The sequence below is a fragment of the Callorhinus ursinus genome, unplaced genomic scaffold (genome assembly GCF_003265705.2).
Source record: "Callorhinus ursinus isolate GAN/ISIS: 27379988/994484 unplaced genomic scaffold, GSC_fseal_2.0 scaffold59, whole genome shotgun sequence".
Classification (NCBI taxonomy): Eukaryota; Metazoa; Chordata; class Mammalia; order Carnivora; family Otariidae; genus Callorhinus; species Callorhinus ursinus.
In genome coordinates, this window is record NW_027397121.1 from 8,735,770 (window position 1) to 8,750,395 (window position 14,626).

Genomic DNA, 14,626 nt, shown 5'->3' on the forward strand with positions numbered 1-14,626 from the left:
TAGGTGGCTCAGTTGGTTGAGCAACTGCTTTCGGCTCAGGTCATGATGCCAGAGTCCCGGGATCGAGTCCCGTGTCAGGCTCCCTGCTCAGCGGGGGGTCTGCTTCTCCCTCTGATCCCCGCCCCCTCCTGCTCTCTCTCAAATAAATATCTTAAAAAAAATCTTTAAAAAAAATACATTACATACTACATGTGTATTCTTTTTTAACTTGCCTTTTTTTCCCTTCACATTATATTTGTGAGATTAATCCATGCTGCCATGTTAGTCATACCACTGCATGTAACACATCACTGCTCTCTGGTATATTTTATGAAAATACCACAATTTGTCCATTTTTCTGTTGGAGAACATTTGTTTCCTCCCCCATCCCCCTTACAAACAATTACCCATTAAAAAAAAAAAAAAAAAAATTACCCATTACCAAAAACTCATTACCACCAAGGACTTTTGTCTACATAACCTTATATATGCATGCAAGTTTGTTTAGGGTGTATTTAGGGTGTATTCCAGAAGCGTAAACACTGCATTGAAGAGAACGTGCATCATACCTCATAGGTATTGCCAAACTGTTTTCCAAATGGACTGTATAAAGTTAACAGTTCCACAAACGATGTCCAAAACAGTTTTATTTCTCCACTCTAGGATTTCCTCACCACCTAAATGACATCCACAAGGTCTGTTGACAAGTTTCAGTCTACCCTACAGACCAAGGCATGTGGTTGTGACCCCAGCCAGCAAGCAAAACCTTTACTCCCTGAACACTGACAGGAGAGTGCCCACCAGCTCCTGGCTTCATGCTATGTAGCTGAGGCAAAGTGGAGAGTAGGAGAGGAGTTCAAAGGCAACAGAGCTAGACCTGGGAGCACCTTGTGAAGACTTTGGCTTTCACTCTCAGTGAAATGGGAACCATGCAGGATATTGAGCAGTGGAGAGACAAGTCCCAAGTCATGGCGTGGAGGGAAACTTCTGGCTGCTGTGTGGATATAAGACTGTAACGGTATAAGGGTGGAAGCCAGGAGACCAGTTAGGAGGCTTTGTTGCGGTCATGTAAGTGAGCTGATGAAAGCACCTACCAGAGTGGAGGTGTGAGATGCAATCCGATTTTGGTGTTATTTTTAAGGTTAACACCAGCATTACTTGCTGACAAATTGGGTGTGTAAGGACAGGAGACTATTCAAACCGACATGTATGTATAAGAATTCATGTACACAAAAGTCCTTGGTGGTGGGGCGTTTGGCTGGCTCAATCAGTAGAGCACATGAGTCTTGATCTCAGGGTCGTGAGTTGAAGACCCATGCTGGGTGTAGAGCTTAGTTATAAAGAATAAAAAAAGTCAGGGCGCCTGGGTGGCTCAGTTGTTAAGCGTATGCCTTCAGTTCAGGTCCTAATCCCAGGGTCCTGGGACTGAGCCCCATATCGGGCTCCCTGCTCTGCAGGAAGCCTGCTTCTCCCTCTCCCTCTCCCTCTGCTTGTGTTCCCTCTCTCGCTGTGTCTGTCAAATAAATAAAATCTTTAATAAATAATTAAATAAAATCCTTGGTGGTATTGTTTGTAATGGGGAGAAAAAGAAGTTAACACACATACTCTCCAACAGGGAAATGGATAAATTGTGGTATATTCGTAAAATATAACACCATAGAGCAGTGATGTGTTACATGCGGTGGTGGTATGACTAACATGCCAGGATGGATTAATTTCACAAAGCTAACATGAAAAGGCAAGTCACTGAATACATATATAGTATATATGTTTAAGAACATTTACAGCTAAACAATGGATCATTTAGAGTTACAGAGAACATAAAGCAAACTCCAAGGGTTCTGAGCAACCCAGCAGGGTAGAGGTGTCCTGTTACCAGACTGGCCAGGGGCTGAGGATTCCAGGGATGAGAGGTCTGGAGAGACAGGCGGAGGCCAGGCCCTGGGAGGCTCACCGTCTTGCGGTGGCTGAGAGAGATCAGCCTCTGCCCAAAGTGTAGAGAGCTGTGAGGAGGGCTGTTTACTTCTGAAGTTACTCCACTTGTAGAGCATGGGGAGGTGAAGAAGGTTTTAGGATAGAGGTCTTAACAAATGACCATCATTCCCGAGGGGACACTGTGGGGCTCAAGGATGCAGAAAGCTGGAATGTATTTCCAGGCCTGAAATAAAGTTCATGTGATGCTCACCATGGCTGTAGCTCAATCTTACACCCCAAACCTGGGGCTGGCTCAGGAAGGAGGGTCCCAACACCCAGGGGAGGACTTGGACCATACAAATAAGGGCAAGAGAATGCAGGAGACCTTAGGGACAAGAAAGGAAGCTGACCATTTACTAGTGGGACGAAGGATGAGTGAGGTACTCACTAGGCTATGTACATTCATGATTAAGCTATTTGAAATAATATAACTGTAGCTAATACCTAAATAGGGTTTAACACGTGCGAGGCACTGTTTAAGTTCATTTGCACATAGGGGCGTCTGGGTGGCTCAGTCCTTAAGTGTCTGCCTTCTGCCTTCGGCCCAGGTCATGATCCCAGGGTCCTGGGATCGAGCCCCATGTCTGGCTCCCTGCTCGGCGGGAAGCCTGCTTCTCCCTCTCCCACTCCCCCTACTTGTGTTCCCTCTCTCGCTGTCTCTGTCAAATAAGATCTTAAAAAAAAAAGTGCATTTGCACATATTTAAACCTAACAACTCTTTGTTAGGGTAGGTACTCTCACCTACTGACAAATGAGGAAACTGATAGAATGGGTAAGTAACCTAGCCAATCAGTTTTGCTCCAGAATCTTGACCACTCCCCTATACTTCCTATGTGATACTGTTTTTTTTTAATTTACTTTTTTTTAAGATTTTTTATTTATTTGAGAGAATGAGATAGAATGAGCATGAGGGGGAAGGGTCAGAGGGAGAAGCAGACCCCCCATTGAGCAGGGAGCCTGATGCGGGACTCGATCCCGGGACTCCAGGATTATGACCTGAGCCAAAGGCAGTCGCTTAACCAACTGAGCCACCCAGACACCCCCCCATGTGATACTGTTAAACCTAGAAAAATGCAGTTACAAATAGAAGTCCTCATATATAGTACCTGGAGACACCCAGCAACATAAACGAAGTTTTTGAGGTTTTTTCCAAAATAAAAATGGACAGAAATGTATTAGGGTGAAATCTAAATTACAGGAAAACATATAAACAACAAAAAAATCAAGTTGTAAGGGCGCCTGGGTGGCTCAGTTGGTTAAGCATCGCCTTAAGCTCAGGTCATGATCTTAGGATCCTGGGATCAAGCCCTGCATCAGGATCCCTGCTCAGGGGGAAGACTGCTTCTCCCCCTCCTCTCCTCGTGCTTGTGTTCCCTTTCTCACTGTGTCTCTGTCAAATAAATAAAATAAAAAATAAATAAAATCTTTTTAAAAAATCAAGTTGCTGTAGAACTACATGAACCATTATCCCATAGTTCAAAAAGATACAAAACACTATATATTGGGCGCCTGGGTGGCTCAGGTGGTTAAGCAACTGCCTTCGGCTCAGGTCATGATCCTGGAGTCCCGAGGTCGAGTCCCACATCGGGCTCCCTGCTCAGCGGGGAGTCTGCTTCTCCCTCTGACCCTCTTCCCTCTCGTGCTCTCATTCTCTCTCAAATAAATAAAATCTTTAAAAAAAAAAAACACTGGGGCACCTGGGTGGCTCAGTCGTTAAGCGTCTGCTTTGGCTCAGGTCATGATCCCAGGGTCCTGGGATGGAGCCCCACATCGGGCTCCCTGCCCAGGGGGAAGCCTGCTTCTCCCTCTCCCACTTCCCCTGCGTGTGCTCTCTCTCGCTGTGTCTCTATCAAATAAATAAAATCTTAAAAAAAAATTAAAAAAAAAACACTATATATTGTTTAGGGATATATTCAGAGTAAAACTAAGAAAGGTCAGGGAATGGTAATAGCCACAATTCAGCTGGGTAGTTTCCTCTGAGTGGGAGGGATTAAAAGGGAAAGTGAATCAAAGGCAGGTTTGCTTCAGTTACTGGTAATGTTCTAAAGCTGGGAGACACGTATAGCAGACAGAAAGGAATATGAATCTCGACTAATACTTTCTGACCTTAAGCTAATTACCTCACATCCTGAGCTTTCCTTTTCTTGCCCCTGAAGTGAGGTAGAGAGTATCAAAGTAGTAAGGTTGAGTTTTAGTAAGGTTGAGTTTTAAGGATTCCATGCAGTGAAGCACATAAAAAGCTTAGTGCAGATCTGAGCACGGCTGCTGGAAAGTTAAAACAGGATGATCCCTGAGAGCCACACACAATTACGTACTTAGGACCTTGTATCATAAACTAGTACATTCTTAGTGGTACTAATTCAGAAATCCATGGAGGAAATAGTCCAAGTCTCCTCCTACCCTCACCCCATCCAGTCTCAATCCCCTCCACAAAAGTAACCTTGACTGGTAACAGACTAGTTCGGTTCTTAAGAGCCCAAGCGAGGGATTTTAAGAATCTTAATAAAGTATTACCTACTTTAATCCACGAAGGTTTAGAGAACAAGTCCCTTTCTCAACAGGGCTAATCCTAAGGTTTGGGCCAAGGACTGAAGCCCAGGGAACCCTTTACTAGGGAACAGCAACGTAAGCAGCAAACTGGACTCGGTCTTCCAGTACCACCCAGAGCAATGTCAGGAAGAAAAAAATAAAACTAGCAAAGGTGCTTAAGGAAAATAAAGGTTGGGAAATAATCTTTCCTAATTTAAGATTTATTTTAGAGAGCTAGCATGTGCACAGGGGAGGGGCAGAGGGAGAGAACCTGATTCCTTACTCCATCCCACAACCCTAAGATCATGACCTGAGCTGAAATCAAATCAGACGTTCAAGCAACTACACCACCTAGACACCCCAATCTTTGCTAATTTAAAGTGGTGGTGGGGTGCCTGCATGGTTCGGTTGGTTAAGTGTCTGACTTTGGCTCAGGTCATGATCTTGGGGTCCTGGGATGGAGCCCTGCTTAGGGCTCTCTGCTCAGCCAGGAGTCTGCTTGTCTTTTACTCTGCCACTCCCCCAGCTTGTGCTCTTTTCTCAATAAAATCTTTAAAAAAAAAAATTAAAGTGGTGGGGACCAAACTGGAAATGCTCAGTAGGCAGGGGCACCTGGGTGGCTCAGTCGGTTGGGCGTCTGCCTTCAGCTTAGGTCATGGTCTCAGGGTCCTGGGATGACCCTGGGATCAAGCCCTGGCAGGCAGGCACCCTGCTCAGCAGGGAGTCTGCTTCTCTTTCCCTCCTGTCCCCCCAGCTCATGCTGTCACTCTCTCAAAATCTTAAAAAAAAAGTTCAGTAGGCAAACAGGGAAAAAATGTAATTTTTAAAAGATGACTCAATAGGTAGGGGCATCTGGCTGACTCAGTTGATAGAGCACGGGACTCCTGATCTCAAGGTTTGAGTTCCAGCCCTACAATGGCGGTAGAGATTACTTAATAAAGTGGCAAAGATTAAAAAAAGACTAAAAAGTAATGAGTTAATAGCACCAAACTGGTGCCAAAAGTGTTACCACTGGGAGTAGTGATGACAGGTATAGGGAAAAAAGGCAATCTTTTGACACTGATGTCACCGAGCATAAACTGGTACAACCTTATGGAATATACTATGCATTGTTTACATGCTTAAATCCTTTGAAATTCTATTTCTGGAAATGTATTCCAACACACTTCAGATGGGTGCAAGTAACAGGTATACAGCATGAACAGAAACCTAAACACCCCCCTCCCAGGAACTGGATAATTAAAAGTCTTACAGCAACGGAAATTTGTACATGTTGCTGGAAAACCATCCTTGAAATAGTGGAAGTATGAATATGCTTCCCCCCCCAATTTTTACTGTGGTGAAATACACATAAAAGTTGCCAACTTAAAAAAAAATTATTTATTAGAGCTAGAGACTAGAGAGCACAAGCAGGGGGAACCACGAGGGAGGGAGAAGCAGGCTCTCCACTGAGCAGGGAGCCTGACTCAGGGCTGGACCCCAGGACCCTGGGATCATGACCTGAGCAAAAGTCAGCTGCTTAACTGAGCCACCTGTTTCCACTTATTCTTCAAAAAGCAAACTAAGCACCTGTGTTAGTATTTCAACACCCTAAAAACCTTTACTACTTGTTAACATCTAGTCCATTAAAATTCTATGGCAGACCACCTAAAATCCTTAATTCTAGCGTCAACCTGGTTTTAGCTTTTTGTATACAGTCGCCAAGAGGTATAGGTATCAGCTGTGATGTTCATTCACAGATGGTTACCTTTCACTTCCCTAAGTCTTTTTGTACCATCTTGTTTTTATGGAAACCAAACTTTTATTTTGCTTTAAAATATTTTATTGGAATTCTTTTGATAAAAACAAGTATTTGTGTTAAAGAAGTCTAAATGATCTAAAAATACTTAAGCATCTCAAAATTTCTGGGCAGTTTCTTTCCTCCAGTTGACAGCTGCTCACACAGGTTAATGCAGGAAAGCTAGATGGAAGCTCCTAGGATCTGCCCCACACCAGATAGGAGATATCCTCTGCGTTAACAAAACCCTGAAATTTCATAAAAAGAACATGTATTAGAGCCATGCAGGCAACTGGAATTAAAACATGAACCTGGGTGGGTAGGGAAGACATGAGTAAATCAGTGGTTTTCAAACATCCTCAGAGAAATGCTCATGGTCCAAAAAGGTGATCATTACCACTTTGGGGATGCAAGAGAAAAGGGCACTCACCACAGTAGCCAGGGAGAAAGGACGCAGCTCTTCACTTCTCATCACAGCCTATAGGTTCAAGTGGCAGGAGCCGTTACCTAGGCATCACAGATCTCATTCCACAGCATCTCTCCCAGAGGGCGAATTCCAAACTTCAGCCCTTCAGCTACCAGATCGGTGCCTAATCTGAAAGGGTACCACCCTAGCTAGGCTCCCAGAATAATCGTGCTAGAAAGATGAAAACAGGACAACCAATGAGAAGGACAAGCAAAGTTAAGCACCCCCCCACATTGGCCCCTTCTGAGACTCAAGTATCCAGTTCTCCAAATTGAGTCAGAATTTAATTTTTGACATCAAGACCAGCATCAGAGACTCTAGTCTGAGAAATCATCATTCCCAATTTAAGAGACCTGGATCGGGGAGGCCACTCTGCGAAGGGATGTAATACACTGAAAGGCAACTGACCCAGTATAAGGATGTCGCAAATGAAAACATGGAAGTGGAAGAGAGTAAAGTCGGAGGAGGGGGGTGGAATCCCCTCAGAACTGCAAAAATTTACCTCCACAGGGAAGCCCAGCATGTAGGGGTGTACATAAGAAATATGTTTAACCAGGCTTGGACAAAAACATGGGGAGTTAGAAAGGATTTTTTAATAATCACAAGAGAAACGTAAACCAAAAAGCAGTCCTTGGAAAATCACCAGGGAATATACTTGCATTGCTTCGCGTGTTCGTTAGAAAACAAACTCCATACTGGCCCCGTGAGAGAGAGTTTTAAGGACAAGATCGTGAGAAGTACTGAGAAGGATCTCACACCTAATACTCACCTCACCGTTATCCAACAGTAACACACCGGCGGGCTCTTAAGACACCTACTGGATAAATCAAACACACGGATTCGTGGCTAGTAAAGGTTCTCGGCCATCAAGTTCTCCCCAGCCCAGATATCAGGAAACCCCAGCCCGGGGGAGGGAGATGGTCAGCGCGCTGCGGTGATGGCGTCAGCGAGACACTCAGAGTCACCTGGGTTCATCATTACCCCCGTCTTCCCCCAGGACCACCGCCAGCCACTCCATCTCGCACAATCCACTCACCCTCGGGGCGCTGCGGACCAGCGTGCGAGGACCAGGGGCCTGGGAAGAAACAGGGAATCAGCAGATGCCGGGGTGACTCCAGAAGAGTTCCCCCTGCCCTGGCTGGGTCAGTTCCAAACAGTGGCGTCATGGACGCATCAGAAACTCTAGTCTGTAATGGTAATTCATCCTGCTCAGCCCGAGATTGCGGCCCCCTCACCCGGCAAGGCCCCGACATACCTACACGCAGGAAGCGGTGCAAACACAGCGCAGGAGGCCGGGGCCTCCCCTGGTATAGGGGAGGGAGCCGCAGGAGCCCCCACGGCCACCGCAGCATTCCCACAGCGCAAGCCAACCAGACCTGCGCACAAAAAGAACTACGACGGTAGGGCCCCGGCTATTTATAGCCGCGTGGGGTTGGGGGCCTGACGGGCATGGCTGTCTTCGTCGATGCCGGGCTCAACCCACGGCCTGGTCCCCTTCGTTCGTCCAAACAAGAATAAACCAAGTGAAAGAGAGGCCAAGGGTGAATGTTTCAAACTCTTCCGGGCAAATATTCGGGCATATTTTGTTAATTTTGAAAAACAAAAGACAGAGGGTCTCTCGACTGGCGGGCCGGGCGCATGCGCAGCTGAGCGTCTTCCTTAGTAGCCTCCCGAGGGCAGGCCAGTCCCCCTCTGGAGACCTATGGACCCCTCTCTCGTCCTCACCAGTGCACGCTTGGGGTCCATGTCCCTCCGGGAGGCTGTCACTCGCTTCGTCTAGCCAACGAAATCTGAATTCGCAACCCATTCCAGCCCGCAGACCTGTCAGGCACATCAACCTTAAGTTTTTTTTTTTTTTTGACAGCTTTAAGATATAAATGATATACAATAAACAAATAAAAAAACCACACCATTTGAGGGTGCCTGGGTGGCTCAGTCTGTTAAGGTCGTGATCCCAGGGTCCTGGGGTCGAGTCCTGCATCAGACTACCTGCTCTGAGGGGAGCCTGCTTCTCCCTCTGCCTCCCTCTCTCGCTCTCTCTCAATCTGTGTCTCATAAATAAAGAATAATAAATAAAATCTTTATTAAAACATAAAATACACCATTTGAAAAAATACACCATTTGATAACTTTATTTTTTCCAAGTATTTTTTTTTTATTTTTGTGAGAGAGAGCGCGCAAGCGCGCGCACGGAGCAGCGGGGGAGGGGCAGAGGTAGAAGCAGGCTCCCCAATGAGCAGGGAGCCCAACGCGGGGCTCGATCCCAGGTACTTAAAAAAAGCGTTCTAGGGCGCCTGGGTGGCTCAGTTGGTTAGGCGACTGCCTTCGGCTCAGGTCATGATCCTGGAGTCCCTGGATCGAGTCCCGCATCGAGTCCCGCATCGGGCTCCCTGCTCGGCGGGGAGTCTGCTTCTCCCTCTGACCTCCTCTCTCGTGCTATCTCTCATTCTCTCTCTCTCAAATAAATAAATAAAATCTTTTTTTTAAAGGTTTTGTTTTGTTTTTTAAAGATTTTTATTTATTTATTGAGAGAGAGAGAGAGAGAACGGTAGAGAGAGAGCACGAGAGGGAAGAGGGTCAGAGGGAGAAGCAGACTCCCCGCCAAGCAGGGAGCCCGATGCGGGACTCAATCCGGGGACTCCAGGATCATGGCCTGAGCCGAAGGCAGTTGTTTAACCAACTGAACCACCCAGGCACCCATAAATAAAATCTTTTTTTAAAAAAGCCTTCTAGGGGTGCCTGGGTGGCTCAGTTGGTTGGGCGACTGCCTTGGGCTCAGGTCGTGATCTCAGGGTCCTGGGATCGAGCCCCGCATCGGGCTCCCTGCTCGGCAGGAAGCCTGCTTCTCCCTCTCCCACTCCCCCTGCTTGTGTTCCCTCTCGCTGTCTCTCTCTCTCTGTCAAATAAATTTAAAAAAAAAAATCTTTTAAAAAAAAAAGCGTTCTAACCTCTTTTAAGCGTAGTGTTAACTGTATTCACACTGGTGTGCAAAAGATCTGCAGAATTTTCTTATCTTACATTACTAAAACACAATACCATTAAAGTACTCCATTAAGCTAAATTACTCCCATTAAACGACACCCCATTTCCTGTTTCATGTCCTTTTTTTTTTAAAGATTTATTTATTTATTTTGAGAGAGTGAGAATGAGAGAGAGAGAGAGTACACGAGACCGGGAGGGTCAGAGGGAGAAGCAGGCTCCTCGCTGAGCAGGGAGCCTGACGCGGGACTCGATCCCAGGACTCCAGGATCATGACCTGAGCGGAAGGCAGTTGCTTAACCGACTGAGCCACCCAGGCGCCCTCATGTCCTCTTTATGAGCAGTGCATGGCCTGGGAGTTGGCCAGAAACAGTGACCTGTGTTCAGTACACTCTAAATAGCACCCTATATCTCAGGGGGGTTGGAAGCAAAACAAATTATGGTGGTGTGGCAACATCCAGGCCCTGTTCTCCCTTTGCTAATTTTTGCTGCCCCAGAAATCTGGTCATTTGCTCTTGGCCACTTAATCCATCAACTCATAAATTATCCCAAATCCCACCTTCCTGGACCCTTCTATACCTCCTCATTTATAAATGCAGTTATGTTTGGTGATGTATGCTGGCATCTTCATCTTTTGTGAGAAAGCCACTTACGTGAAGGGATGAGTTGGGGGTTCCAGATCATAGGAAATCAGTTTTTTTTTTCCTTAGTAGTCCCTACACCCAACATGGGGCTCAAACTCATGACCCCGAGATCAAGAGTCGCATGCTCTATTAACTGAACCAGCCAGGTGCCCCCAAAATCAGTTTTAAGTCACATAATTTAGGCACAGTGAACACAGATTAAAATTTGGAAGAAGGCCATTGTGGGTATAGAAATATATCCTTTTACTTCTGCAATCATCTTTCATCTGACCTCCCTTGCCCCACAATTGCAGACTTCCAACAAAAAATCTCTCCCAAGGTGTGCCTGGCTGGCTCAGTTGGTACAGCGCGCAACTCTTGATCTTGGGGTGGTGAGTCTGAGCCCCAAGTTGTATGTAGAGTTTAAGAACAAAAATAAATAAAAATAAAGAATAAAAACAAAAAATCTCTTCCAAGAATCCTATAGTATTCACTTGTTCATTTGATACATTTCTCAGCTCCCAGGGGCTGAATCCCATCCATAGTTGATGTTGCAAAGTAACGTTGCTTTAAGTTCCAATATGTGTGTATATGCAGGGAGCCTATGAATTCTCATATTCTTTTTTAATTTTTTTTTAACATTTGGAGGGGTTTTTTTCCCCCCAAACATCTGGTGGTGCTTTTTGTTTGTTTTTAACTCTCTACACCCAACATGTGGCTCAAACTCAGGACCCTGAGATCAAGAGTTGCATGCTCTTCAGGTGCCCCTGAATTCTCATATTCTGATGTTGCTCCCTAAAGAACCACTTCCCAGCCTCAGGGATTCTCTTTTTTCACCCATTAAGCTGTCCTGGGAGATTTCCCTAACCTCTATCACTGCTGCTGCATTAATCAACACTCCTAGGTCTTTCAAGCCTTCAGGTTCCCATTCAGAGCAGAAAGCCCCTTCCCACTAACCGCTGCTCCTCCAGGCACTGACAGCTTCCTCCCTCTCCCATATCCCCTGTCCTCTAAAAACGTGATCAGGAGCACCTTCTGATGCAATCAGTTTTCTCAATGCTGCCTGCACGTTGGAAACACTCAGGCAGCTTGAATTCTCTACAATGCCTTAGCCCACTCCCAAAGATTCTGACTCCTAGTGGAGGCCTGGCAGTGGGTACCTTTTTAGCCTCCCCCAGTGATTTTAATACACCACCAGGTTGGAGAAACATGTCTCCAGTACCATGCAGCTATTTATTCCCTCTACTACCTGGCAGGGTGGGGGAGGGGGAAGGTAAGAAAGCTGGCAATTCAGTTGCTGCAGCAGTTAAAGTGCACTTACTGGGGCACCTGGGTGGCTCAGTTGGTTAAGCGGCTGCCTTCACCTCAGGTCATGATCCCAGGGTCCTGGGATCAAGCCCCGCATCAGGCTCCCTGCTCAGCAGAGAGCCTGCTTCTCCCTTTCCCTCTGCCTGACACTCTCTCTGCCTACTTGTGTTCTCTCTGTCAAATAAATAAATAAATAAATATCTTTAAAAAAAAGTGCACTTACTATATCCTATGGTAGGAGGCTGTCGTATTATATAGTTCACTTATTTTGTGAGTAAAACAGGCCTTTGAGAATTGGTCCGGGAACCAAAAGACCTTACTATATTCCTTTTCCTTTGCAAGCTTTCAAGGAGGGCTTCCTCTACTTTGTCATTCCTAAAACATTGGATTTTTCCCAGAGGGTGAAGATTTATTGAAACGCAGAACTTGAACTTTGTTTTTATTTTGGAGTAGTTCTTTCCAGCCTCAGTTCTGGGGAGGCAGGAGGTTGGGATTCTCTCAGGCTAAGGAAAATGTTAAGGACCTTTAATCTAACTGCTAGGGCAGGAAGAACCCCCTAGAAGGGCTTGTATGGAGGAAAGCCCATTTCCTTGATCTTCCCAGCTCTATGCTCCACTCCTTTCAGCTCCTCCTTCATAATTAAATTTGATGTTACTTTAAGTTCCTATGGTTTTGAGACTGTACCTAAAAGGTAAAGGAGGTTACTGATCGTTAGAACTGGGGTAAAACCGTCACTCAGAACCGGACAGGAACCCAATGTCAACATGTTCAGGCAGTGTGGAAAAAAACAGTATTTGTTGCTGATTCTGCCCTGGATGTAGTTGAAGTGACCACTTCCACATGCTAATCTATGAAAAAAAAAAAACAACTTAAAATACCTAATTAGAAGGAGGGGAGATGAGAATTACTTAAGATTACTGGGATGAAGCAAAGATACAAATGTAGGGATCCGAAGGGGTACATGCACCCCGATGTTTATAGCAGCAATGTCCACAATAGCCAAACTGTGGAAAGAGCCAAGATGTCCACCGACAGATGAATGGATAAGGAAGATGTGGTATATATATACAACAGAATATTATGCAGCCATCAAAAGGAATGAAATCTTGCCATTTGCAATGACGTGGATAGAACTGGAGAGTGCTATGTTGAACAAAATAAGTCAATCAGAGAAAGACATGTATCATCTGACCTCACTGATATGAGGAATTCTTAATCTCAGGAAACAAACTGAGGGTTGCTGGAGTGGTGGCGGGTGGGAGGGATGGGGCAGCTGGGTGATAGACATTGGGGAGGGTATGTGTTATGTGAGCACTGTGAATTGTGCAAGACTGTTGACTCACAGATCTGTACCTCTGAAACAAATAATACATTATATGTTAGAAAAAAAAAGAAGATAGCAGGAGGGGAGGAATGAAGGGGAGGAAATCGGAGGGGGAGATGAACCATGAGAGACGATGGACTCTGAAAAACAAACTGAGGGTTCTAGAGGGGAGGGGGGTGGGAGGATGGTTAGCCTGATGATGGGTATTAAAGAGGGCACGTTCTGCATGGAGCACTGGGTGTTATATGCAAATTATGAATCATGGAACACTACATCAAAAACTAATGATGTAATGTATGGTGATTAACAATAATAAAAAAAAGATTACTGGGGTGAAGCAAAGAACCTGCTTCATTGTCATGCCCCCCAAACCCTCAGACTCTCCCTCCCCCATGCCCCTGCTTGGATAACTGTAGCCAGGGTGACCATGGCTGAAGATGTTGCTTGTCTATGCCACGTTTCTGCTCAAAATGATGTAGAACTTTAAAAGTGAGGTCATTCAGACAAATTGCTTTAAAGTGAGACAACCAAAACTAAGGCTAAGTAATTTGCACTTGGTCGCCTAGCTGGGATTTACAGAGCTACACTGTGACTTTGCATTTCCTTTTTTGCTGCTTTACACACCCCCAATATCATTCATAACCTAAAGACTAGAAGACCCAAAACTCAGAAGGGACAAATTAATGGCTCTGCACACATTAAGAGCGAGAGAATAAGGAACCATGAACCTCTCTCAATGCTGCCTTTGAACCCACAATAACTTCTCCCCCAAACAATTTTTTGCAGCTCCCGTTCCTACTTTTCCCCTAAAAAAAAAGGTGCACCCGGGGCGCCTGGGTGGCTCAGTCGTTAAGCGCCTGCCTTCGGCTCAGGTCACGATCCCAGGGTCGTGGGATCAAGCCCCGCATCAGGTTCCCTGCTTCGCGGGAAGCCTGCTTCTCCCTCTCCCACTCCCCCTGCTTGGGTTCCTGCTCTCATTGTGTCTCTCTTTGTCAAATAAATCAGTAAAATCTTAAAGAGAAAAAAAAAGAAAAAAGGTGCATCCACAAAAATGGGCACCTGGAATTTTATTTTCTAGCACAGACGTCATTTACAACCTACAATTAAGTCCCAACATAAACAGCCAAAGTCATGGCTCCTCACAGTGCATGTCTCTTCAGAAGTACTGTCCCTTTCACCGGTCTATGGAATTCAGACATTCCAAGAAGAGTCCATTACCCCCCTCAAATAAAAATAGCCTAATTTTTAACATTTTATTTTTCATCATGAAGTATACAAATTATAAAAAACCAAACCAACCAACAACATTCCATTACTTCCGGGGTTTACATAGCAAAATTGGACAGAGGGTGGCAGTGTTTACTCATTTTACAGAGAAGGGGGAAAAAAAACAACACAGTACCAATTACTTTAAATGCAAAAATTCTAACAAACTGGTATACCACAAAGAAATTTAACACAAATACTATCAGGTTACAAGCTAACTTTAGAATGAACTGAAATAGTAGAACACTAAAGGTAGAAAAAAAACCCAGTGCAATAGCAAGGTCCTCAGGTCACCTCATTTGAAAAGAAACATGGAAAAAGAAAAGAAACATGGAGCAAAGAAGGTAAGGACCCTAATCCACCTCCTCAATGGTGGGGCCAGACCCAGAGCCCCCTTTGGG

At 45.3% G+C, this 14,626-nt stretch overlaps 1 long non-coding RNA gene and 2 other non-coding genes across 5 annotated transcripts; all 3 read right to left on the reverse strand.

The window, feature by feature from the left end:
• Window positions 1-6,265: 6,265 nt before the first annotated feature.
• Window positions 6,266-8,130, reverse strand: LOC141371165 (uncharacterized). Of its 3 annotated transcripts, none has more exons than XR_012375903.1 (5): window positions 7,981-8,130; window positions 7,762-7,800; window positions 7,495-7,542; window positions 6,690-6,896; window positions 6,266-6,507 (listed from the first exon to the last, which is right to left on the reverse strand). It is a non-coding gene; the product is annotated as an uncharacterized lncRNA (long non-coding RNA). The 3 variants fall into 3 exon arrangements; XR_012375901.1 differs by having other exon boundaries at window positions 7,495-7,539; window positions 7,981-8,129; XR_012375902.1 differs by having other exon boundaries at window positions 7,495-7,539; window positions 7,985-8,100.
• On the reverse strand, window positions 6,999-7,066 carry LOC112816189 (small nucleolar RNA SNORD52). Its single transcript, XR_003206137.1, has one exon. It is a non-coding gene; the product is annotated as a small nucleolar RNA SNORD52 (small nucleolar RNA).
• LOC112816190 (small nucleolar RNA SNORD48) lies at window positions 7,645-7,707 on the reverse strand. The gene has a single exon (XR_003206138.1). It is a non-coding gene; the product is annotated as a small nucleolar RNA SNORD48 (small nucleolar RNA).
• Window positions 8,131-14,626: the final 6,496 nt, after the last annotated feature.